The following is a 24924-nucleotide window of genomic DNA, read 5'->3' as shown; positions in this document are numbered from 1 at the left end:
TACTGCTCGCGAGGGTCCTAATAAGAGAGGGATGACTTTACATGAAAAAGGTGACTCCACATTCACCTCTTTTACAGCTTCTGTAGGTTTATAAGCTATGTTAAACGCAATCTTTGAACACTTTACAAATATTTCCAGAATGAGATTTTCACTCTGCAGCGGAGTGTAGGCTGATATGAAACTTCCTGGCAGATTAAAACTGTGTGCTGGACCGAGACTCGAAATCGGGACCTATGCCTTTCGCGGGCAAGTGCTCTACCAACTGAGCTACCCAAGCACGACTCACGCCCCCTCCTCACAGCTTTACTTCTGCCAGTACCTCGTCTCCTACCTTCCAAACTTTACAGAAGCTCTGTTGCGAACCTTGCAGAACTAGCACTCCTGAAAGAAAGGAGAGCTTTGTAAAGTTTGGAAGTTAGGAGACGTGGTACTGGCAGAAGTAAAGCTGTGAGGACGGGGCGTGAGTCGTGCTTGGGTAGCTCAGTTGGTAGAGCCCTTGCCCGCGAAAGGCAAAGGTCCCGAGTTCGAGTCTCGGTCCGGCACACAGTTTTAATCGACCAGGAAGTTTCACTTTACAAATATGTTAATTTTAGAAAGGTGTTTTACAAATGAGTCATCTATTATAAGAGGAAAAATTCGAGCAAAAAGAAATAATAATTTTAAATACTTCACAGGCATCACTGTGTATATCACTTACTTATAACTTTGTTCGCTTCTACTATGTGAGTGCTGTTGATGCATCGGACCATATGCGTAGGAAGAGGAACGAGGTGTGGCGGTGTAGTGTGAATGACATGAGTAGGTGCGCGTGGCAGGGCTACCAGCAGGAGAGACACGTGCGTTCGTGTGGGCGGGGGTTCCCTACCGCTCGCCTTTAAGCCGGTGCGCGGCCGCACCTGGCGGCTCCCACGCGCCGCGACCGGCGACGGCAAACTGCGGCGTCCCCCGTGCTGCCTCTGCTCACGGGCGCCCGCGAACGTAACGGCGCTGCGGGACGGAACAAACGTTATCTGTATTTCTTCTGGGTCTCCGCTTTCATAACCTCTCTGGCCAGAGAGAGATGTGGTAGTTATCGTTGAAGCAACCAGTTTTCTGTTATATCGTTTTTCTTCCACACGTTTAACCTGACTATTGAAGCTGCTTAAACTAACCGATTTTCAGTTTTTTATTTCCATTATTTCCCGTAATAAACGTAGAAACTAAACAAAGATTGAAAATTATGATTCAGTCAGTATCCTGATACACAGAATAAAAATAACGAATAGGCAAATAAAACAAAACTTAGTCTGTCCACAGTTTCCTGCATTTCTCGAAAAGTGGTTGAACACTACAAAGCATCACCACTGTTCTTCTACTGAGTCTAAATTTTTGAAACTCTGCTCAAAAATCATGTTCTAATCGGGATCATACCACTATTTGCCACTACAAAAAAGTCGGTGCTAATGAGTGAAAAGTGAGGTTGAAGAACTCTGTTTTTCGTTTTAACTTGTTCATTTTCTAGGGCTGCAAGTAGATAAAGGTATATTATGTAGACACAGACATCAGATGAAGTACTTGCTATTTTTATTGTATACTATGAATAAATTGTTGTTTTTAATTCTGTTAAGATACACCGAAAAGCCAGAGTGGCCGGCCGCGGTGGCCGTGCGGTTCTAGGCACTTTAGTCCGGAACCGCGTGAAGGCTACGGTCGCAGGTTCGAATCCTGCCTCGGGCATGGATGTATGTGATGTCCTTAGGTTAGTTAGATTTAAGTAGTGCCAAGTTCTAGGGGACTGATGACCTCAGATGTTGAGTCCCATAGTGCTAAAAGGTATCTGAACCATTTTTAGAGCCAGAGAAACTGGTACACACGCCTAATATCGTGTATGGCCCACCGAGCGAGGTGGCGCAGTGGTTAGACACTGAACTCGCATTCGGGAGGACGACGGTTCAATCCCGCGTCCGGCCATCCTGATTTAGGTTTTCCGTGATTTCCCTAATCGCTCCAGGCAAATGCCGGGATGGTTCCTTTCAAAGGGCACGGCCGACTTCATTCCCCGTCCTTCCCTAATCCGATGAGACCGATGACCTCGCCATCTGGTCTCCTTCCCCAAAACAACCAACCCTGTATTGCCCCCGCGAGCATGCACAAGTACCGCAACACGACATCGCATGGACTCGACTAATGGCTGAAGTAGTGGTGGAGGGAACTGACACCATGAATCTAGCAGGGCTGTCCATAAATCAGTAAGAGTACAAGGTGTGGAGATCTCTTCTGAACATCACGTTGCAAGGCATCCCAGATATACCCAAAAATGTTCACATATGGGGAGTTTGGTGGCCAGCGGAAGTGTTTAAACTTACAACAGAGTTCTTGGAGCCACTCCGAAGCAATTCTGGATGTCTGGGTTGTCACATTGTCCTGCTCGAATTGCCAAACCCGTTGGAATGCACAATTGACATGAATGGACGCACGTGCTCAGACAGGTTTCTTACACCGGCCAGAGTGGCCGGGCAGCGGCAGCTGGATGTGAACAGGCCGTAGCGTTGCGCAGTTGGAGGTGAGCCGCCAGCAATGGTGGATGTGGGGAGAGAAATGGCGGAGTTTTGATATTTGTAAGAATGGATGTTATGAACTGCTATATATATTATGACTATTAAGGTAAATACAATGTTTGTTCTCTATTAAAATCTTTCATTTGCTAACTATTCCTACTAGTAGTTAGTGCCTTCCGTAGTTTGAATCTGTTATTTAGCTGGCAGTAGTGGCGCTCGCTGTATTGCAGTAGTTCGAGTAACGAAGATTTTTGGTGAGGTAAGCGATTTGTGAAACGTATAGGTTAATGTTAGTCAGGGCCATTATTTTGTAGGGATTTTTGAAAGTCAGATTGCGTTGCGCTAAAAATATTGTGTGTCAGTTTAAGCACAGTCATGTATAAATTTTTCAAAGGGGACGTTTCATAGGCGCTACAGTCTGGAACGGCGCGACCGCTACGGTCGCAGGTTCAAATCCTGCCTCGGGCATGGATGTGTGTGATGTCCTTAGGTTAGTTAGGTTTAAGTATTTCTAAGTTCTAGGGGACTGATGACGTCAGAAGTCAAGTCCCATAGTGCTTAGAGCCATTTGAACCATTTTGAACAGGTTGCTTACATACGTGCCACCTCTCAGAGTCGTATGTAGACGTATCTAGACTGCACGCGCCACATACTACTACGGAGCCTCCACCAGCTTGAACAGTTCCCTGCTGAGATGCAGGGTCCTTGCAGTCATGAGGTTGTCTCCATAACCGTACACGCCCATCCGCTCGATAGAATTTGAAACGAGACTCGTCCGGCCAGACAACATGTTTCCAGTCATCAACAGTCCACTGTCGCTGTTGACGGGTCCAGGCAAGGGGTAAGGCTTTTCGTCATGCAGTCATTTAGAGTATACGAGCTGGCCTTCGGTTCTGAAAGCCCATATCGATGATGTTTCGTTGAATGGTTGCACGCTGACACTTGTTAACGGCCCAGCATTGAAATCTGCAGCAGTTTGCGGAAGGGTTGCACTTGTGTCAAGTTGAACGGTTCTCTTCATCTTTGGTCGTGTTCTTGCAGGATCTTTTTCCCGCCGCAGCGAAGTCGGAGATTTGATTTTTCACGGGATTCTTGATATTCACGGTAACTCGAGAAATGGGCTACGGGTAAATCCCACTTCACAGCTACCTCAGATATGCTGTGTCCCATGGCTCGTGCGCCGACTATAACACCACGTTCAAACGCACTTAAATCTTGATAACGTGCCACTGTAGCAGCAGTAACTGATCTAACAACTGTGCCAGACACTTATTGTCTTATATAGGTGTTTCCAACCGCACATATCTCTGTATTTGAATATGCATGCCTAATCCGGTTTCTTTTGTGCTTCAGTGTATTATTGTTGGCATAATTTTCTTCCTGTTAATTATTTCGTGGAAATGGCCACTAATCTCTAATCTTTTAAAACATATGAAACACTGTACTTCATTGCCACGTCAGTCAGTAAAAATATTTCCATACTAGCGTTTTCCCTTTCTGCAGTACAACGGATATCCGACGACGACACCGAGAAACTACCTTATAGCCCGGGTGGCGGCAAGTCTTGCAAACTGCACGTATACGCGTATCTTAAGCCACAACAGACGGCAACAGGAATATTATTGTCTCGGCAAAGCTGTACCAATTATTACGCCATGTGCTTGTTGACATTATTAAAATTGCATTAATACCTTTTCCCATTTTCTATAATAATGCAATATTTCAAACCGAAGCAAATTTTGCGGATAAAATTTACTCCTTTTTTAAAAATGGTTTCTTTAAGAACGAAAAAGGTTAACACTGTTGCTATGGCTAATTGATATTTCGATGTATTTACTCGGTTATTAGTAAAAACTCACCTATTGTAACTGTGGCCCCAAACAAATACCGAAAAATACCGGTTACTGACAAGTAAAACCCCGGTATCAGCTTTAACCGGTCGGCTTTTCTCATTCATAGAGTTGCCCGTTCAGTAATTGCTTCAAGCTGAGTCGTCCCGAAATGGCGGTCCATACCACAGAAAACCTTAAGAGGTTGGATGAAGATCAACAAGAATTGTATATGAAATTAAAATAATTAATGAAATAATGAATACTATCTGGTAATCAGGCATTGCTCGGTGATTCATATTGCCAGTTTTCTATTAGAAACGAAATCAAAAAATGATCTCTGTTAGCAGTGGAGTACTAAAACAATTTCATTTCCATGTTCGTGCAAACACATATGAAATTATTATACAGTTGTACAAAATTACACTCATAACGTAAAAATGTATGTACACAGTATGCAGATTAAGTAACTTGATCTGTATGCTGCGAACAGCTGCCTCTCGTGTCTAGAACGCGATTTTGTAAACGTCTCTATGGCAACGCCTCCTCGCAGCTCTCTACATGGCTACTGCTTTCGCCTACCGCCCCTTGCGCCATATATCAGTCCACCTAAGTTTCAACATTCGTCTGTAGCATCACATCTCAATTGCTTCGATTCTCTTCCGTTCCGGTTTTCCCGTAGTCCAGTTTCACTGACATACAATGCTCCGCTCGAAACGAATATTCTCAGAAATTTCTTCCTCAAAAGTAAGTCCTATGTTTGATAGTAGTAGACTTCTCGTGGCCACGAATGCCCTTTTTTCCAGTGCTAATCTGCTTTTGATGTGTCGTCTTTGCTCTTCCGTCGTTGGTTATTTTACTGCCTGGGTAGAAGAATTCCTTACATTTATCCACTTCGTGGCCGTCAGTCACGTAAGTTTCTCGCTGTTCTCATTTCTGATGCGTCTCATAACTGTCGTCTTTCTTCGATTTACTCTCAATCCATATTCCGTACTCATTAAACGGCTCATTCTATTCATCAGAGCCTGTAATTCTTCTTCACTTCCACTCAATATAGCGATGTCGTCAACGAATCGTATAATTAATATCCTTTCACCTTGAATCATAATTCCACTCCTGAAACTTTCTTTTCTTTCCATCATAGCTTCTTCGATGTACAGACTGAACAGTAGTGGCGAAAGACTACATCCGAGCACTTTGTGCTTGGTCGCCAACTCTCATTATTCCTTCTCGTCTCTTGTAGCTACTTATTATATATTACCCGCCTCCCCCTACAGCTTACCCCCGTTTATCTTCGAACATTTCGCAATATTTTACATTGTCCAACGCTTTTTCCAGGTCGACAAATCCTATGAACGTGTCTTTAGTCTTGCTTCCATCATTAACCGCAACGTCAGAATTACCTCTCTGGTGCCTTAATCATTGTTAATGCCAAACTGATCCTCATCTAATCACACATACTCAATTTTCTATCCCATTCTTCTGTATATTATTCTTATCAGCAACTTGGATGCATGAGCGGTTAAGCTGATAGTGCGATAATTCTCGCACTTGTCAGCTCTTGCAGTCTTCGGAATTGTGTGGAAGATATTTTTCTGAAAATCAGACAGTATGCTGCCATCATCTATCTCTTCTAAATCGACTCTTTCCATCCATCCGCTCTCTCTTCTGCATTTAACAGTGAAATTACCGTTGCACTCTTAATGTTACCACCATTGCTTTTATTTTCACAGAAGCTTGTTTTGACTTTCCTATAGGCTGAGTCAGTTCTTCCGACAATCATTTCTGTTTCGATTTCTTCACATTTTTCATGCAGCCATTTCGTCTTAGCTTCTCTACACTTCCTATTTATTTCATTCCTCAGCAACTGTTATTTTTGCATTCCTAAATTTCCCTGAACATTTTTGCACGCCCTTCTTTCTTCGATCACCTAAAGTATTTCTTCTGTTACCCTTGCTTTCTACGTAGTTCCCTTCCTTGTACCAATGATTTCCTTTCCAACTTCTTTTATTGATCTTTTTAGAGATGTCCATCCCTCTTCAACTGTACTGCCTACTGCGCTAATCCTTATCGCAGTATCTACAGACTTAGAAAACTGCAAGTGTATCTCGTCATTCCTTAGTACTTCCGTACCCACTTCTTCGCGTGTTGTTCCTTCCTGACTGTTCTGTTGAACTTCAGCCTACTCTTCATCACTACTACATTGTAATCTGGGTCTATGTCTGTTCCTGGGTACGACTTATAATACAGTATCTGATTTCGGAATCTTTGTCTGACCATGATGTAATCTAACTGAAATCTTCCCTTATCACACGCCCTTTCCCTAGTATACCTCTTCATCTTGGGATTCTTGAACAGAGTATTCACTATTACTAGCTGAAATTTACTACAAATCTCAGTTAGTATTTCTCCTCGCTCATTCCTAGACACAAGCCCATATTGTCCTGTAGCCTTTTCTTCTACTCTTTCCCCTAAAACCGTATTCCAGTCACTGACTCCCTTCATGTATCGTATTACCCTTTCCATGTCCTCATATACTTCCTCTGTCTCTTCATCTTCGGCTTGGGACATCGCCATGTATACCTGAACTATCGTTGTCGATGTTGCTTTGTTGTCGATACTGATAGGAACAATCCTATCGCTGAACTGTTCACAGTAATTCACTCTCTGCCCTACCTTCCTATTTATAACGAATCCTACTCCAGTTATACCATTTTATGCTGCTTTTGGTATTACCCTAAATTTATCTGACCAGAAATACTTGTCTTCTTTCCATTTCACTTCACTGACTACTATTATATCTAGATTGTGCTTAATTTCCCTTTCAGATTTTCTAGCTTCCCTACCACGTTCAATCGGACATTCCACGTCCCGACTCGTAGAAAGTTATCCTTTCGTTGGTTATTCATTCTTTTTGTCGTGGTCACCTCCCCTTTTGCATTCCCCTCCCGGAGATCTGAATGGGGGACTATTCCGGAATCTTTTACCATTGGAGAGGTCATCAGAAGCTTTTTCAATTACTGTCCGTATTTCCTGTGGCTACACGGTATGTGCCTTTAATGCAGTGGTTTCCTTTGCCTTCTTCATCCTGATGGCGTTCATCATTGTTGATTCTTCCGTATTGAAGTACAATTTTCTACCCTAAGGAGAAGAGAGTGCCCTGAACCTCTGTCCGCTCCACTGTCCTCTTTGAAAAGGCCGTTGACAGAATGAGGGTGACTTCTTATGCCCAATCAACATTTAAGCTGAGACAGGTTTCGTACCCGGGACAGATGACGTTTAGATTATTTGTCAAATAAGCAACCTTTATATAGCGGGTCCAATACGTTATGTGAATATTTCCGGATCACTTAACCATAATTACTAGTTTTAGCGAAAATTGGGACTGTACTTTCCTTACGTATACATAACCTTAATCTATTTTGCTGTTTTCCTGCTTGATAAAATTTTCAGTACATTCTATACTGATTTTAGCAGAGAGCTTACCCTCTTGTGTGCTAAGGGCCTGATTGTTTTTAAAACAAATTTATTGGTTTTCAGAAAATTATTTTAGTACCTTGAGTGACCTTTTCTTAAACAGTCTTAAAGATACTTTTGTCAATGCATTTGAGCAGCTTCTGCTGTATAAGAAAAGAGATTTTTTAAGAAAAATTTTGGTGTTTTTTATTTATTCGGGACTAAGTTTTTAGGCTTGTTGAGGTAAAATCATTTGTTAAGGCCGACTATTGCTATAAGCAATAATTATTTGTGTTTATTGTTGAATTTATTTATTTGTCACTAATTATAAAAAACGGTTCAAATGGCTCTGAGCACTATGGGACTTAAGTTCTGAGGTCATCAGTCCCCTAGAACTTAGAACTACTTAAACCTAACTAACCTAAGGACGTCACACACATCCATGCCCAAGGCGGGATTCGAACCTGCAACCGTAGGGGTCACGCGGTTCCAGACTGAAGTGACTAGAACCGCACGGCCACACCGGCCGGCCACTAATTATAGATATTAGATCGAAAACTGTGTAAATATTACGTAGCCGTTAAATAAATGTAGCCACGCAAATGACAAATGACACTGCTATGACACTGCCTTCCCTTCTTACCTGCTTTCATTGTCGTACCCCATCCTGTGTTTACAGACCTCAACATGGACACCATTTGCCCCCCCCCGTCCCCCCTTCTCCCCCAGCTGTTTCCACTTTCGTTCTCATCAAAGCTGACCCCAATTTCCTAAATGCCAAATCTCTCAGTCTAGAAATGCAAAAATATATGCCACACATTTCCATCGCTCGAAAAATCTCCCACAAAGAAACCTTTCTCACTATATCCACGAAACCCAACCTCCTGCTCAAAATCCCGCATGTTACCTCCAGTCCTCTTGCCACCTCACTCCCTCCAGCACCACTTCACATCCAAATAATCTCAGACACCTCGCCATCCCCGCCACCTTCATTACTGTGATAACACATATTGGTCTAGGGGTCACAGAAGAGGAGAAGGTTACCGAACTCATTTCTAATCCTGCTTTATACATCGCTACATTCTGCTATATCTACAGTGACTCAAGTCCCACCTACGTCATGTGAATCTTCACAGAGTCTGTACCTCCATCGAGCACCTCCTCACAGAGGGAGCCGCGATTTACAATTTTGTCGTGAAGGCGAACCCTTCAAATGCCCCCCCCCCCCCCCCCCGCCGTCTACTGTTGTCAAAAATGCCTTGTTTATGAAGATCACCTCGCCCCCATACATTTGTTTTCTAAATAAAAAGTACCTTGTCTCGCTGCACTGTATTTTATTTCTCCCAGACGCGTTTCGCCTGTTTTCACTTTGAAGGATCATCAGTGGGATGTAGAATGACACAGTATTGTTTTTATATGTGTTATTTGTAGATTATAAAACATTTCACGTCTCGTTTGTTATGTTAATAGTTGAATACTTACAGTTCTTGGCGTTTTTATGTTCCGATCTTTTCCTCCCTTTTTTCATCTTGTTTGCCCTTAATCTTTTGATCCACTATCAACATTTTGTCACTAATTATAGATATTTAATCGAAAACTGTGTAACTACTTTGAGTTCACTATGTGTCTCATCCTGTTTGGTTCGTTTATGTACCTGTTGCCAAGCCAATTATATGCTGAAAACTAACGTCTATTCATTTCTGTTATGTTTATAGCTGTGTGTGTGTGTGTGTGTGTGTGTGTGTGTGTGTGTGTGTGAGAGAGAGAGAGAGAGAAAGAGAGAGAGAGAGACAAAGAGAGAGGGAAAGAGTACACAAGCATGAATACTTTTTTTGTGATTTGGGGTGATGGTGGTTATTCAGTGCGAGTTGTAGAATCTTGAGGACGAATGTAATAGCTGTCTGAGAATGGTTGCTGAACAGATTAATGAATACTCACATTAATAAAGATCATAACAGAACAAAATTACTTCCAGTTCAGTAATGAATTTTATTTACAAAAGGTGGTGTACCAATGGTGTCCCGAGTGTCAGGAGCCTTAACAAATATTTTTATGAACCGCATTGAACAGATCATTTTCACAAAAATTGTAGCAAAAGAATGGAGCATATTATAATGGTTCAGGTATACGGATGACACCCTGTGCTTAACAGACGAACCACAAATAAAAATTTAAAAATTTCATATTGATGTCAACAAGGCACATAAAAATATAAAAAATATAAAATCCACAATGGAGAGAGAACAGAGCAACTAAATTAATTTCTGGATATAACAATCAAAATAACAAAACAATAAGCATATGTCTGAAATTTACCAAAAACCCACAGCAGCTGTGGGCTCCTCTCCACTAACCAACGTGGCTTCCATCACACCTTCTATTACGACGACCAGCTCTTGCACCTCACCCATCTCACTTCCCACCAGCTCTATGCCTGTAAATCCACTACTTTTGTCTCCCTCCATCTGGAAAAAACAACCGTGTGTGGTATTATTGTCTCCTTTTCAAATTCCAGACTTACGCACTTCTAATCAATTATGGTCAGATTTTTGCATCCTTCCTCTCTGATCGCCCATCGTTTGTCACCATTAACAACAGCAACTCCCACATCTTCCATCCCACCACACGCATGCCCCAAGGTTCTGTCCTCTCTCCTCTCCTATGCCGAAACCTCTTCACTAGTGTAGCTCCTAAAGTATGCTGGTAACAGCACATTTCTCACTCCCTACTCTACGCTCCAGAGATGTCAACAGTCCCTCCAAACTCGCAGAATACCCTATCCCCATCTCCCATCTCCATGACATTAAATATGACGTCCATGACTGTCCGATCCAGCTTACCAATACACTAAAATATCTTGGGCTAACAAATGACTGGCAATTAACATGGAAACCTCACCTGTTAACAATCCAAAATAAAGCCCAAAATGCACTAAAAATACTAAAGTTACTAACTGGTCGAACTTGGGGACTGTACCCTTTCTCCACCCGCCTTCATAGCTACAGATCCTCGATGCATACCATTCTTTTTTATGCAAGTATTCTATGGATCTACACCTCATTCACGTTCTGCCATGCACTCCATGCTGCTTTCAACAGTCGTTTACTTTCCCCCACTTTCCAATCTTCTCAGTCACATTAAACACCTCCAAAGAATCTCCAACGTCTACAAACCTTTCCAATGATCCTATCGTTTCTCCTCCACTTGCGAATTGTTCCAATGCTTCTCTGCCTTTACCAGCACATCGCACCCACTGTCCACTAGCGCACCCTCCACATACTCTCTCAAAGAAACGTAAACCACGTCTCCGTCCCAGATCATGAACTTGTCCCCAACTTTTACCCATCCTACCAGCAACAGTTTCCACATTTCCTTCCCTCTTCTTATCTGCCTTTTTTTAAATCAAGGCTCATTATCCGAACAACTATTACTGAAATTAATTCCCCCTCCACACCCTCTTCTGCCCCACCAGCCACTCTTACCCTACCGCTGCTATACACCAATTTTCCATCCCTATACCACAACATTCCTACCTTCCTCACTGACCAATTTTTTCCCCTTAAACAACTGACTCCCTCTCTCACGGCAGATCCTTCCAGTTCCTAGCGCCAGGAAAATATCAGTGCTTTTGCGAAATTTTTTAAATGTTTTAAATGTGCAGTTACTGTGTTTCATTTTAATTTTAATATTACTTTTTTAACTAGCAGTGAAAGAAGTCCTCTGTTGTGTATCTCAAAAATTCCAGTTTAATTTTCACCTTTAAATAGTTTGACATTCAATGTGAATATCTCCACAATATATTTCTTTTTTCATCGAATTTAATTTTTTTACTGTCAGTTGGCTGCAGAGCAGGATGCCTATACTGCTGACAGATCACTCTCACTAAAAGGAGTATGGGGGATTGAAATAACAATAATGAAGTAAAATTAACAGTGTGACTGGTGAGCCACTCCATAAACAATTTCTTGGAGGCCAGTAATAGTTGATGAATTTTTCAGCCGCTCAGATACTTTGCGCATTTCGTTGCTGATTAAGGGGGCGGGTGGAAGCCACTCAGGGTGGGGGTGACTCAGGCCAAATTTTCTGGGTGGGGGGGGGCATTGAGTGGACCTCCTCTCCCCTCCCTTTCTTACACATTGGGATACTACGGATGTCATGATTCCTGGAATGATCTGGGATATAACTAAGTACCGACGCTGATATCGGCACTTTTCTGCCAAGAACATACACTGCCAGTCTACAATGGGCCACCAGAGAACAGCACACTGTGTAAAATATCTGGAACTCTGCCATAAGCAGGAATGTCAACTGAAAAATTACAGTGCCTAAGATTAATTACCTTACCAGTAATATAGCGTCTAACTACACCATGCTCTGCTATTACTACTGACACCTGACACGTTCCAACTAAAAGACAAACTATGAAGAATGCCACCAAGCTCCTCATGCTCATGTCTGTATAATGTCTTACACAATAGGTATGTGACAAATCATTACATATATGACCTTTCTTCACGTAAGACAAAAACCAAAACAAAACATCAACACATTGCAGTGAAGCACAGTTTCAATTACAGAGATTCAACCCTTAAAACCACCGAATAAATAACTGATTCAAACGCGTGAAAAATGCCAGTAATAATAACAATAGAATCTGTGTAATTTGCTTAATCACGTTGCTGCGTGTAATGACACCGTAAGCCTGCTGTGTTTCACATGGCCGCAAGCCCAATTGCCGTAATTACAAACTATCTGTCTCTCGGTGCTATCAGACTTCCGATCAAGAAATTGTTTTGCAAGTGGCAACACGTAAAGCACAGTCACACATAGCACTGTGCAACACCTGAATCACAGGGCCAAGAGGCCCACGATCGGAAGCCTTTCCTTCGCCACCCCTGCAACTGTTATGTTCCCAGCCATACAATGGCAGCAACCGCTCTGCCAGGTTCTTGTCTACACGGCACCTCCTTCCGTGCTTCGTTCATCAACCGTTCCGCACACGCAACATCTTGACACGCCTGCAAGCCTATATAAGTCCTGAGACCTTGAGATTTGGCTCTTCCCAAGGCTCGCTGCTTCGTGTCACTTCAGGAACTGTCCACGCCCCCATCCGGCCACATTTCTAGATGGGACACGGCAGCATACGCGGCACTCATATGTGTCAGGGGCGATCCCTGTTTACGCCAGTACCGCACACCAGTGACCATGGTTACTGGCGCATTATAAGGATGCAGTGGGACATGTTACCTTTGTAAAGTAATTAGTTATACATATTATTAGACAGATTCCGGTATATCTGCCAAATAATAATATGCCTGATGGAAACTGGTTTAAAGAGTGTTCAGTTGAAGTCTCTGAAACTACCGTTGGCGCACAAAAAATGTAAGATATAACTAAGGATTTCTTAGCGACAAGAGAGGAGCCCACTCTTTGTGATATTAGTGATATTCCATCAGCAGAAAGCGAAAGCCAGTGGTCATGGATTGAAAATTAAAAAAAAAGGCAACTAAATAATGTAAATATTTTATGTGGTTGGGTCAATTTGAAATAAAAACACAAGGATTTTTCTTTTTTGGAAAGAGCCCCATTCTTTGCACGGGAAGGGATTAAACCCTCAGCATTCTATCTAGAAATCTGTGGTTTCGTTTGTACAGAACTGTAGAGTACTACATTCAAGGCATTCAGAATATGTCTTGAGATACAGAGGTACTTGGCGAGGGCTTTGCTTCGATACCAATTTTACATGACTGAACTGTTGTTACCATGGTTCCAGATGTTGCCATGCAAACGCGGCATTTTAGTATATCTGTTTTCGTCATGCAGACATCTGAATTTTTCAAGAAATGGCGGTAGTTTCCATAATGTCATTATTCTGAGAGTGGTTTGAAAAAAAAAATCGATGAAGTCAACAGCTGTGTATCGATGAACAGCCCTTAAGATTTCGATTTTCGTCGAAACGGTAATTACATGTTGATGGTAATGTTATGTTTTCCCAACAGAAGCACATCTTTACTTTAGTTAAACTGATGTGACCTGGAAGCAGTTCGGCTAGTACATGCGATGGTATGAAAATCTTGTTTATTAAATTATATTATTAAAGCTATAGGCATCCAGTAGAATCTCCGGAAAAATGTTAGAGGAATTCAAATTTTGAAATTCAATTTCACAAATTTGGCACTTGAAGAATTATCTAAATAGCTCCCAAAGATGGGTATTACCTAATCGTTTCAGAGATTAGTTTTAGTTAGAACACATGTTGTCTAAGGATTTATGGCCTGATTTAGTACTATTATTATTGCAAACAACATAATACGGTAACTTTCTTCAAGAAAAAGTGAAATATCGCGCATCTTGTTATGAAATCAGGCTATTATTTTTAAGCATCATCGGGTAGTTTAAAATTTCTAGATGGTAAATGTGATCGCAACTCTCTAGACACTGCTAATAGTATGGATATGACGTGCATTTCATGAATGACGAAACTTATAGTTTTTGAAATTATAACACAGCAGATCTTAAATTGTCTTCGAGCTTATGTTTGAAGTTATTTCTACTGACAATAGAAGCTCCTGGATTTGGAACAAATCACATCTGGTCGAAATACAGTTTCCATTTAATTACATCCAGCCTTTACGGACAACCTAAATTGCGGGAAGTACAGTATTTAAAAGCTGTATGGTTCGTGTTGTGTTCCAAGAATATTAATTACAACAATAAATCACTCAGATGTATGTCATGTTTTTGCTACTACTTTTCGGGGCTACTTATCACAGTTCTTGAATAAAACAATAGTTGTGTCTATAGATAGTAACCCGCGGTCAGAGTTTAGGAGTCGTTTCACTTCATCCTCTCGTTCTGATAGAGCAATACGAACTTTTGCGCACAGCTAGATGAGAAAGCACTTTGTAGCTAGATTCGTTGCTAATATTCTCTTCTTTAAACGATCAATGAAAAGTATTGTTACGTAAAAGGGCACGCTAGCAATTAACAACAGACCTACGACTTAAAAAAGGTGAGAAACATTTTATTATGGTGAACCAGTAGGGTAACTTTTGTTGAAAGCTCCACTACACATCAAAGTGACACAGATACTTGAAATTATGCAAGAAAGTCACCAAGCCTGCATAAACAATCACTCGATTAATTCCTCAAGGAGAGAAATTCACGACTTGGTCACAGAGCCATGAACGTCCTGATGATAAGAAAATCTCTTTCATCCCAGATGCTGTTCCAGATTATCGAAAAGATGTAAATCGCATGCTGCAAAATCTGGATCTCCTCATCAACATCACCCAAGTCATTGTGGTCTTGGGGTCAAACTGTTGGCATCGTTTCACTACTGCTGGACGCAACATTGAGTTCAGTCCACATACCGCCGGAATTTCGCTGTGAATCTGTGTGCAATTAGACGTTTCGGCCACAAGAATCGTGCCGTCCCGAGTACTTCAGCTTTTGAGCTCATCTGCAGCAGCTGCGCTATTTCTGTCGCACACTGTGATGCATCTGTTGTTCGAACATCAGTAGACCGGTTTAATATACGTATAATAGGCTGCAAGGCGATTTTTATTTAATCGTACAATTAGCTAATTTCGACTACGCGTCATTGTCAAGCACATTTGTAACATCTGTACTTCATGTCATTTTCAAATCACTATTAAGTACAAGTAAAAAGCAGCCATATTCCGTCATCTTACGAAGGGATCCACGGAATACGGGACTTCTTACATGTATGTAAGAGTGATTTGAAAATGACATGAAGTACGGATGTTACGAATGTACTTGACAATGACGCACAGTCGAAACCAGTGTTGGATACATACGGGGGGGTGGGGGGGGGGGGGGCGCCCGCATTGATAATCGCGCCGTCCTCGCAGTCAGCCCGCACGCTATTCGTTCGTTTTCTTTCGTGAGTCGACTCGACTGAATGGAGTTGCCGAGTAGTTGTACTGTCCTACGTAGCACGCGCGTCAGCGTCATCGTATTTTATACGTTTCTGTTCTGGCACATAGATAGCTAACACATACCTACGAGAAAAGCCGCGACCATTCTACTCATCTCGATTCTGTCCGACATTTTTTCGAGGAAAATTCGCGAATATTTTACTGTTTTCTTGCACAGAGAACCTTCGATACGTAGCGTTATAAATAAGGACTATTCGCCGAATAGGAAGCTATTTTACATTCAGAAGCAGAAATATAAGACTGAAGAATGAATAAGTAAAAATTCCTAGTTGCAGCAATGGCAGGTGTGAAGCTTAGTCAAGAGTAAGAGTCATTACTTGATTGTGAAGTATTAGTAACAGTAATATATAATGATAGTAATATATTATACGTCGTAAGGTACATTTTGGCTCGTCAGGCGTACAAATTGAATCAGTGCTTAACTGAACTACCGTTTTTTGAAGCAGAATCACTCTTTGTGATTAAAAAGAGACTAATGGGGGACATTCTTCAATACAAACAAACGAGCATTAACTCCCTTAATGATCGTTATTCTGTTATGCAAGCGTTGTCTGTTTGTCTTAGATCTGACTATACTACTTTGCGCACGCTGTACAAAATATTTGCTTGTCTATCTGCATCTATTGCTACAGCAGAAATAAGTTTTCCAACATTGCAGTGTACAAAGACACGGCTGAGGTCGACAATGAAGGAGGATCAACTTAATGGCTTGGCTCTGTTGAACACTCATCCTGACATTGTTTGTCCTATTGACGTTGTAATTAACCAATTTTCCAGGAAGAATTGGACAATTGAACTTATCATTTAAGGAGAGACTCACAATTGTAACTTTTTATATCATAAGATGTCATTGTCTTGTATATGTGTATAATCAGTTTAAATAAAACTTTCTTAAACTTTGCATGTGTCTTGATTATTTTTTATTACGGTAAAAGTAAAGGTAGCTCAAGATATCTTTAGTACCCCCTCCTTGAGGTTTTACTGTATCCGCCATTGGTCGAAATAAGCTAATCTCACGATTAAATAAAAATCGCATTACAGCCTACTACGGACCATGTTTACTTTTATTTATTTATTTATTTGGAAGCTGTGGAGCCTCACAAATAGTAAATTTCAGTAGAATTCTGTTTGCACTAAGCTTTCTGACAATGTACCGCTCTTCAGGCGTATTTCTTGCCATTTTGACAGATAGAGACGGAATAATTGTTGTGAGTCCACATAAGGACGAGATTAATGCTGCAAGAGATTGTATAGGCATCAGGAACCGACGTACTCATTCAAAGAAGGCAGAATATTAGAAAATGCATGTTTCAAGGCGTTTTTCGGTAGAACTATCATCCCTGTGTGATCTGTCCCGTTTGCTTTGGAGATAGTAAGGATAGTCGCCTCGTAAAAAGCATGCAGAGATCGCAGTCGAACTTTTATCAGCTGCAACAATAGATAGATTGTTTTCACGACACAACGGGCAGTGCAACTGAACGCTTCACTTTCTTGCTGTTCAGGATTACTTGAGAATCTGTTCTATTCTATGAATATTTAAAAATAAAAAAATTACAAGCATTTTCAGGTCAAAGAGAGGTGCACAGAAGAACATTCAAGTAAGATAAATGCACGGCAAATGCGCGTACGTAGTGGGAGTAAGAACTACTTAAAGGCCTCTGTGAGCGTTGTAATTAGTCTAACCTCTTCTCTGCGGTCTCTATTGGAGCGATACGTGGGGGGATTGTAATATATCCCTGGGTCTGTCACGTAGTGCATTCATATCGCCATTCCATGTCATACATCCATAAGTTGTAGCACCTAGGTATTAAAATTTACTGCTTCCAGCGTTGTCTCATTTACGTTGTAATCGTAGGAAACTACTGTCATCGGCCAGAATATTATGACATCAATTGGAATCCGCCACTGTGTTCCTCGAGTTACTCCATTGTACTCCTGGCCTCGTGACATGGCGTATTATCTTGTTGAAAAATGGCACTGCCGCCTGGAAATATGATGGTCATGAATGAGTGTGATTGAACTGAAACCAGTGTATGATACTCCTTGGCTGCCATGGCGCTTTGCACGAGCCGACGTGAATATTGTCCAGAGCATTAGGTAGCCGCCGGCAGCTTGTTCCCGTCCGGCAGTGAAGGTGTCAAATAGCTGCTCCCCTAATAGACGACAGATTCGCTCCCTCCCATGATGAAGAAGGTGTCGGGATTCATCAGACCATGCAACTGCACCAACATCAGTGTCGATGGTCACGTGCCCATTTCAGTCGCAGCTGCCTATTTGTTCAGCATGAAAGTCTGATGTTAGTTAGGCCACAGTCCGCCGCCTTTCCTATTCTACCAGTCTGCCCAGCCTGCGACGTCTGACATCTGTGGGGTGGCCACTAGAGATGGGGGATCCGCTCTTGAACTAATTCATAGAGTTCAATCTTTCAAAGGAGTGAACAATCAGTGATTCAGAAAAAAAGAACGGTAGCTCCAAACGTTTCCCACGGCAGAGAGAGAGAGAGAGAGAGAGAGACGGAGCATATCAGCAGTGCCTCTACTGGTCAGAGCACAGTGCACGCCACACAACACAGCCAGCGCCGGCCTCTGCCCTGCTTCTACCTTGGCTGCCTGCATTGTGCAGTGCCCCATTGGATTTTGTCTCTGTGCGTCGTCTGCCGTGTGCACTGTGCAGTGTCTGGCGCAGCTTAACTTCGCATCGCACTCTGTCGGCGATCGTTTCAGTCGCACGTCCTGCCCTCTGGGCAGTTGATGCGAGCAACAGGACAGAGAGCCACCTAGCGGATAACATAGGAACTACTTGCAAAAACCTGCTCGCAAGGGAACAGACGATTTGTCCCGGAGCGGGTGAGTTCACCGCTTCCCCCCACCCTCGGAACTCGCCCGCTCAACGCTCACCCCACCGTCTCGACTCTAGCCAGAGCGTCGAGCAAAGCGACTCAGGTGTCACTCTCATCTCTGCGGTCTCAGCTCACGCAGTAATACAGCTCGCGGCTCGACCTGCTCGACTCAGCGCCTCTGCATCGGAGTTCGTCCCCACTGGATATTGTTCTTCGTAGTAATACCGCTATGTATATTACATTATTATGTTATGTATACATCAATTGTTTTTATTTTATTTTTATTTGTTTAAACTGATTAGATTAGGTTCCTGATGACTCCTCTTACTATAGGATTTTTATTATGGACACTCGAATTTACGCTTTAATTACGAGCGAACCGATAAGCGTATCGCAAAATGTGATACACCAATATTTTCCTTGTTTTATTCTGCGTAAGGCTATATGCAGCACTTTCGTTTTACAGTCAAATTTATATTTTTTTTTCTTATTCTGGTACGGATTTTGCGATTTTAGGCGTCTTCGAAAGGAAACGTTCACTTTAAAAATATATGGCTTGTGATGTATTTGTATGAGGTTAATGAAATTTTAATACATTATAGCCAAATATATTGTTAATGTAAATCTCAAGTTACAACATTTTCCGATCACCCAAAAAACCACGATAGTGCAAAATAAATCAATAATCAAAAACTTTGGCATATCGTGGAAATTTCAATAAACAATACAAAATTCTTACTCATTATCTGTGTTACTTCAAAATAGGATCAAATAAGATCAAAATACAGGTATAGTACTGGAATAAACCAAGTTTAAAGGGCAATGTGCCTTCCATTTATTTTCTATTGTAAATGAGTGGTGAGTCATGAAAAAGAGCTAATTCATTTCAGGGAGTGAACAGTTCTGATCCAATCTCTGAAAAGAACAGTTTTGCCCATCTCTAGTGGCCACCCAATCCCACGACGTATGGACGTGGTTTCCTCTTGGTTTCGCTGCGTGTTGAACACACTCGGCTCTGCACAGTGCAGTGTCTGAAATACTTGTGCCTCTGGGCCATAACAATCTGCCTTCGGTGAAACTCAGATAGATTGCGCGCCATCCTCATTCTACACATGGCCAGCGCACTTGTTGATACTACATGCATCGTTCGAGTATTTGACTAGCAGTCATTTCACGCCAAATGACGCTGCTATCACTTGAACGGGTTTATATCGATAGTAGGTCGGCAGTTATTTTGTTCTGGCTTATCACTGTATATTATTGTGTTCTGTGACGTACACAATTTTACATTTGTGAATATATGAAGCAAGTCGTCAGGCTTTTGCACCACTTCTTATTAAGCTCTGCTTCGCTATTTGTTCACAATTCTTCAAATATTATTTGGTATTTGCATTTAATTAATTAAAAATACTCGCTGTGTTTTTTTGCTTATGTGTGAAGGCTAATCTCAGAAACTAGTGTTGGGATTTTAATACGGTTGACACAGTGACTAATCCTCGAGGAAGATTGGTACATGTAATTTACTGGTCTTCCAGAGTAGTTACTTGGTGCTACATCTATATGCAGCATGAGAAGCAAGGGTCCAAGCATACTTTTTTCTCGGAACACTGCAGTTATTTCTACATCATTCTGTGATTCTACAATCTAAAACTACTGCGTTCCCCCAGCTAATAAAGCTTCAGTACAGTTACAGATTTAATTTGATATTCCGTATGATAGTACATTTGTTTATAAGTGCTGGTAAGAAGTCGATTTTTGTCGCCCTGCGTTGGACGAGTATCATTATCTCCGTGGACCCGCTGCATTCTCGCTTCATCCTTTTGGCGCACACACAACAATGCAGTTTAATATGAAAACTGTTTGAAACTGTGTCTGAAAGCGAGTAACGGTATCAAAAGAAATCGCTTACAAAGATTTACAGTTCTATTCTTTTTAATGCTACAATATATCGACTAATAAAGTAGAGTTGTAGCAAAAGAACTATAAAGAAGAAAACCTGAGATGTTTAAAAATTAAAAGTAATATTACGCAAATGCTCAGGGATGAACAAGGTAATCACTGGCCGCATCTTAACGCTTCATCACAGTACTGGTATTAAGTTACCACCATCGTGTATTTTGTGTATTAATGCATTATACAGGGCACAAACGGTTCTACTGAGCCATTTTTCATTGCTTCATGAATGAGATACCTTGAAGAGGAATGCATTCAATTAAAAGCTGTTAAGTGATTTGCGAAGTATACATCTAGATATTGATGTAGCAAATTATGTTTTATGTCGCTATCGTGAAAACATGAACTAAGGGGGCTCGTAACAGCAGCTGTGTCGTAAACAGCTCCACCCGTAGCCAGGCAAGGTTTACAGTCTGTCCGCACTGAGCAGATAACTTACGCTTCTACAGTATTTATAGCTTCGTGGTGTATTCATGATCCACAGCTCCAAAGCAAAGCAAAGAGTATGCAAGAAAAGATAACTTCTGAAAGGGTATTGATTAGACAGACTTTCCGGGTTCTTTTTTTTTTTTACCAATTTCCAGAAGCGCGTTCAAAATAGTTGCCTATTCTATGCGGTTACTGCACGCTGGCTCTTGTTATTATTCAGCAGTTGTACTGAATCTGACGGCATCCACATTAAATCCAGTTTCCACTGTACACATAAGCTGATGAGATCGCAAGGCATACTGGAAATAGTTACACCTTTACTCCACGTTTTCATTTTTTATTATCGTTAAGATTAGTCAGTATAGTTTCGCTTTTGCTTTTCCCAATTTCGAAATGCTTGTTCAATACTCGCTCACGTAGCTGTTGTTGATATGGTTGTATGTGGCGGCTTTTATTGTGAAATCTCCTCGGCGTAAAATGAAAGTGATGTAATTTCTTTAAGAACTGTTTCTGGCTACAGAAAATTTCCTTGTACGAGGGTCAGGTTATATTCGATCGGCTATTTTTTTTTTACGACATCAGCGGTTCATTTACTCTATTCTACCACAGACCTTCGTTTCCAGACGATGATCTTGTGTTCAGAGAGGTTTGACCAGAAATCTGCGTACAAACGGGTAACGGCAGTTACTAAGAATAACTCTTCTTCAATGAATTTTCACTCTGCAGTGGAATGTAGGTTGATGTGAAGCTTCCTAGCAGATTAAAACTGTGTGAAGTTTTTAAGATAGGAGACGAGAGACTGAGTATAAGGACGGGAGACTGAGTAGATAGGAGACGAGAGACTAAGGACGGGGCCCGCATCTCGTGGTCGTGCGGTAGCGTTCTCGCTTCCCACGCCCGGGTTCCCGGGTTCGATTCCCGGCGGGGTCAGGGATTTTCTCTGCCTCGTGATGGCTGGGTGTTGTGTGCTGTCCTTAGGTTAGTTAGGTTTAAGTAGTTCTAAGTTCTAGGAGACTGATGACCATATACTAAGGACGGGTCGTGAGTCGCACCTGGGCAGATCAGCTGGCAGTTCGGCTCGCGTAGGCGTGAGGCACGGAGTCGCAGACGTCTGCTTGCGTCCACGTGTCGGTGCACTCTCGTCATTTCCTTATTCACTTCTCGCCGCGGTTTCGTCTACTGCGTCCCTCCTACAAGCGACCTATGGCAACGGTGCAGATCGCATTTGAAGCATAATATGCCCCACCACGACCTTTTGCAATTGAGATCTTTATACGGAATGATCTTCACCTCTGGCCTACAAAATGTATTTGGCACTCACTGTTCCATTACTGCTAACGATGTGTATGTCGAGATAACACCGAAGAATTGTGTACCAAAACTCTGAACGTCCAAGCGCAAGACCTCAAATTTAAACACGTCAACGGACTCTTAGGAGTCATCGTAATTGAGCATGCCAGTTTCGTCCGGCGTACGATCAGTGTCCTCGACCTCCCGTTCGAGGTACCGCCGGACGTCGTATTCCCAGCTTTCGAGTCATATGACAATGTACTCAGTCACAAGGCGAAAAAATTGAGTACCTTTGACACCAAACCTGGTCTCAACGGTGTCCGTCAACTGAAAATTGAATTAGTGAAGCAAGTGCCATCATGCATGGTTACAGAGGATGCAGAACCATCATTGTTGTGAATTGGCAGGAGCCAATTCACGGGGTTTTGAGGAAGCCGAAAGGCACGCTTTTAAGCTCACGCCGGCTGGCGTGAGGTCTGGAAAATGACAAGGAAATTAGAACTTAGAAAAACGGACGCAGATGGTGAAATACTTAACTTTAATCCATAATTGGAGAACATCGCTCTTGATGATACATAAGTACAATCTCAATATAAACTGGTAATGGCGCCTTGCTAGGTCGTAGCAAATGACGTAGCTGAAGGCTATGCTAACTATCGTCTCGGCAAATGAGAGCGTATTTGTCAGTGTAGCTTCGCTAGCAAAGTCGGCTGTACAACTGGGGCGAGTGCTAGGACGTCTCTCTAGACCTGCCGTGTGGCGGCGCTCGGTCTGCAATCACTGACAGTGGCGACACGCGGGTCCGTCGTAAACTAGCGGACTGCGGCCGATTTAAAGGCTACCACCTAGCAAGTGTGGTGTCTGGCGGTGACACCACAATCATCATAGGCAGCCCCGTACCTGTGCTGACTCAGTCACGAAGGACAAGTCCTCCAGAACCGTCATCGACGCCGGGTTACACGGATGCCACTCAACGGCGACGCCTCACGGCGCCGTCCATAGTCCTTCCTGTCACCTACGCCATGGTCACTGCACCAACTGCCCATCTTCCGCATGACCCACACGACCCGTCACAGACGATAACTGCTGTCATACTGTCTGATCAGGCTCTTGTCACATCACAGCAATGAGAGGCATTATGGGACGAGACATGCCCCTGCCTAGCATCGATGACAGCGACACAGAAATGGCTTCTGGTGTACCAGTTTCTACCTTTCTTCACCTGGCACAGAGGCGACCGACACTCACTACCTGAGCCATGCGTGATTCATCGCTCTGAGCACTATGGGACTTAACTGCTGTGGTCATAAGTCCCCTAGAACTTAGAACTACTTAAACCTAACTAACCTAAGGACAGCACACAACACCCAGCCATCACGAGGCAGAGAAAATCCCTGACCCCGCCGGGAATCGAACCCGGGAACCCGGACGCGGGAACTGAGAACGCTACCGCACGACCACGAGATGCGGGCGTGATTCATGCTCCCACCCTGTTTTTAACATACTTCCATCTCACTATGTTAATTTAAGTTACTACTTTCCCTGAGTTGCTGTTTTGCCTGACCGTGAGTGGCACTAGCAGCGCGTATTGGTACACACCCTCTCGTAGTATCTTTGCTCGACTGCTATACTTCCCGTTCTTTGTCGTAAGCCAGTTCGGGTCGCTAGTTCGGGCTGCCAGTCAGTTGGAACGCGTCTGGAGCGCAGTCCGGACCTGCCTCTCGGGGCGTTGCAATGCGGCACTAGTGCAGTCAGATTGGAGCAGTGAGGTCTGCATGGACATGGCTCGCATCACTTGCCGCCACGCATCACTTGAGCCGGGCCACGATCTTGGTGCATCGCCGGTCGGTCGACCTACTGGACGCCGCATTTTGGCACGACGATCGTTCATGAGTCGGCTGTGTGTGTGTGCATCGACTCCCGATTTGTCTTCATGCATGATTAGTTACTGTTGGGTATCCATCAGGTGTTCGTGCAATTGTTTGTCAGGTTGTTTGTATAGTTGGCGTTATTTCCACTGATGACTATTTTAGATGTTGTCGGCATTCGAAGGGAGTCGGTCGGTTGGTGTGGACCAGGGAAATTATGTCCGCGCTGTGCAGTCGGCTGGCTCCACTGGCAGTCCCTGCGCAGTGCCGGAGCTGTCTGATCGCTACAAGCTTCGTGGTTCACCGACCCAGGACGGCAAAGTTGAGTGAAATTAGAATTATATTAATACCTTCAGCTGCTAACGTGCGTTGAAATATATCAACGGGGACAGGTGAAAAAGTGTGCCCCGACCGGGAGTCGAACCCGGGATCTCCTGCTTGCGTGGCAGACGCTCTATCCATCTGAGCCACCGCGGTCACGGAGGATAGTGCGACTGCAGGGACTATCTTGAGCACACCTCCCGCGAGACCCACATTCTTACCTTGTATGTCCACACGCTACATTCGTAGTGTCACACACCAACACATCCATTGCTCGTGGAAGACATTCTTACCAAGTCCCATAAAAGTTCGGGCAATATGTGTGCATCCATACAGAAGAAGGAGGTCATGGCTGGTATTGCCAGAACAGTATCCTTATAAGTAAATGGATTCCGGGTTCGAGTCCCGGTCGGGGTACAAATTTTCACCTGTCCCTGTTGA

General features: G+C 42.9%; 1 non-coding gene across 1 annotated transcript; it reads right to left on the bottom strand.

The window, feature by feature from the left end:
* Nucleotides 1–24565: 24565 nt before the first annotated feature.
* Nucleotides 24566–24639, bottom strand: Trnaa-cgc (transfer RNA alanine (anticodon CGC)). The gene has a single exon. It is a non-coding gene; the product is annotated as a tRNA-Ala (tRNA).
* Between the last annotated feature and the right edge of the window lie 285 nt (nucleotides 24640–24924).

Source organism: Schistocerca cancellata, chromosome 5, assembly GCF_023864275.1.
Source record: "Schistocerca cancellata isolate TAMUIC-IGC-003103 chromosome 5, iqSchCanc2.1, whole genome shotgun sequence".
NCBI lineage: Eukaryota > Metazoa > Arthropoda > Insecta > Orthoptera > Acrididae > Schistocerca > Schistocerca cancellata.
The sequence above is the reverse complement of the archived record's forward strand: the minus strand, read 5'-3'. Positions and strand labels throughout refer to the sequence as shown.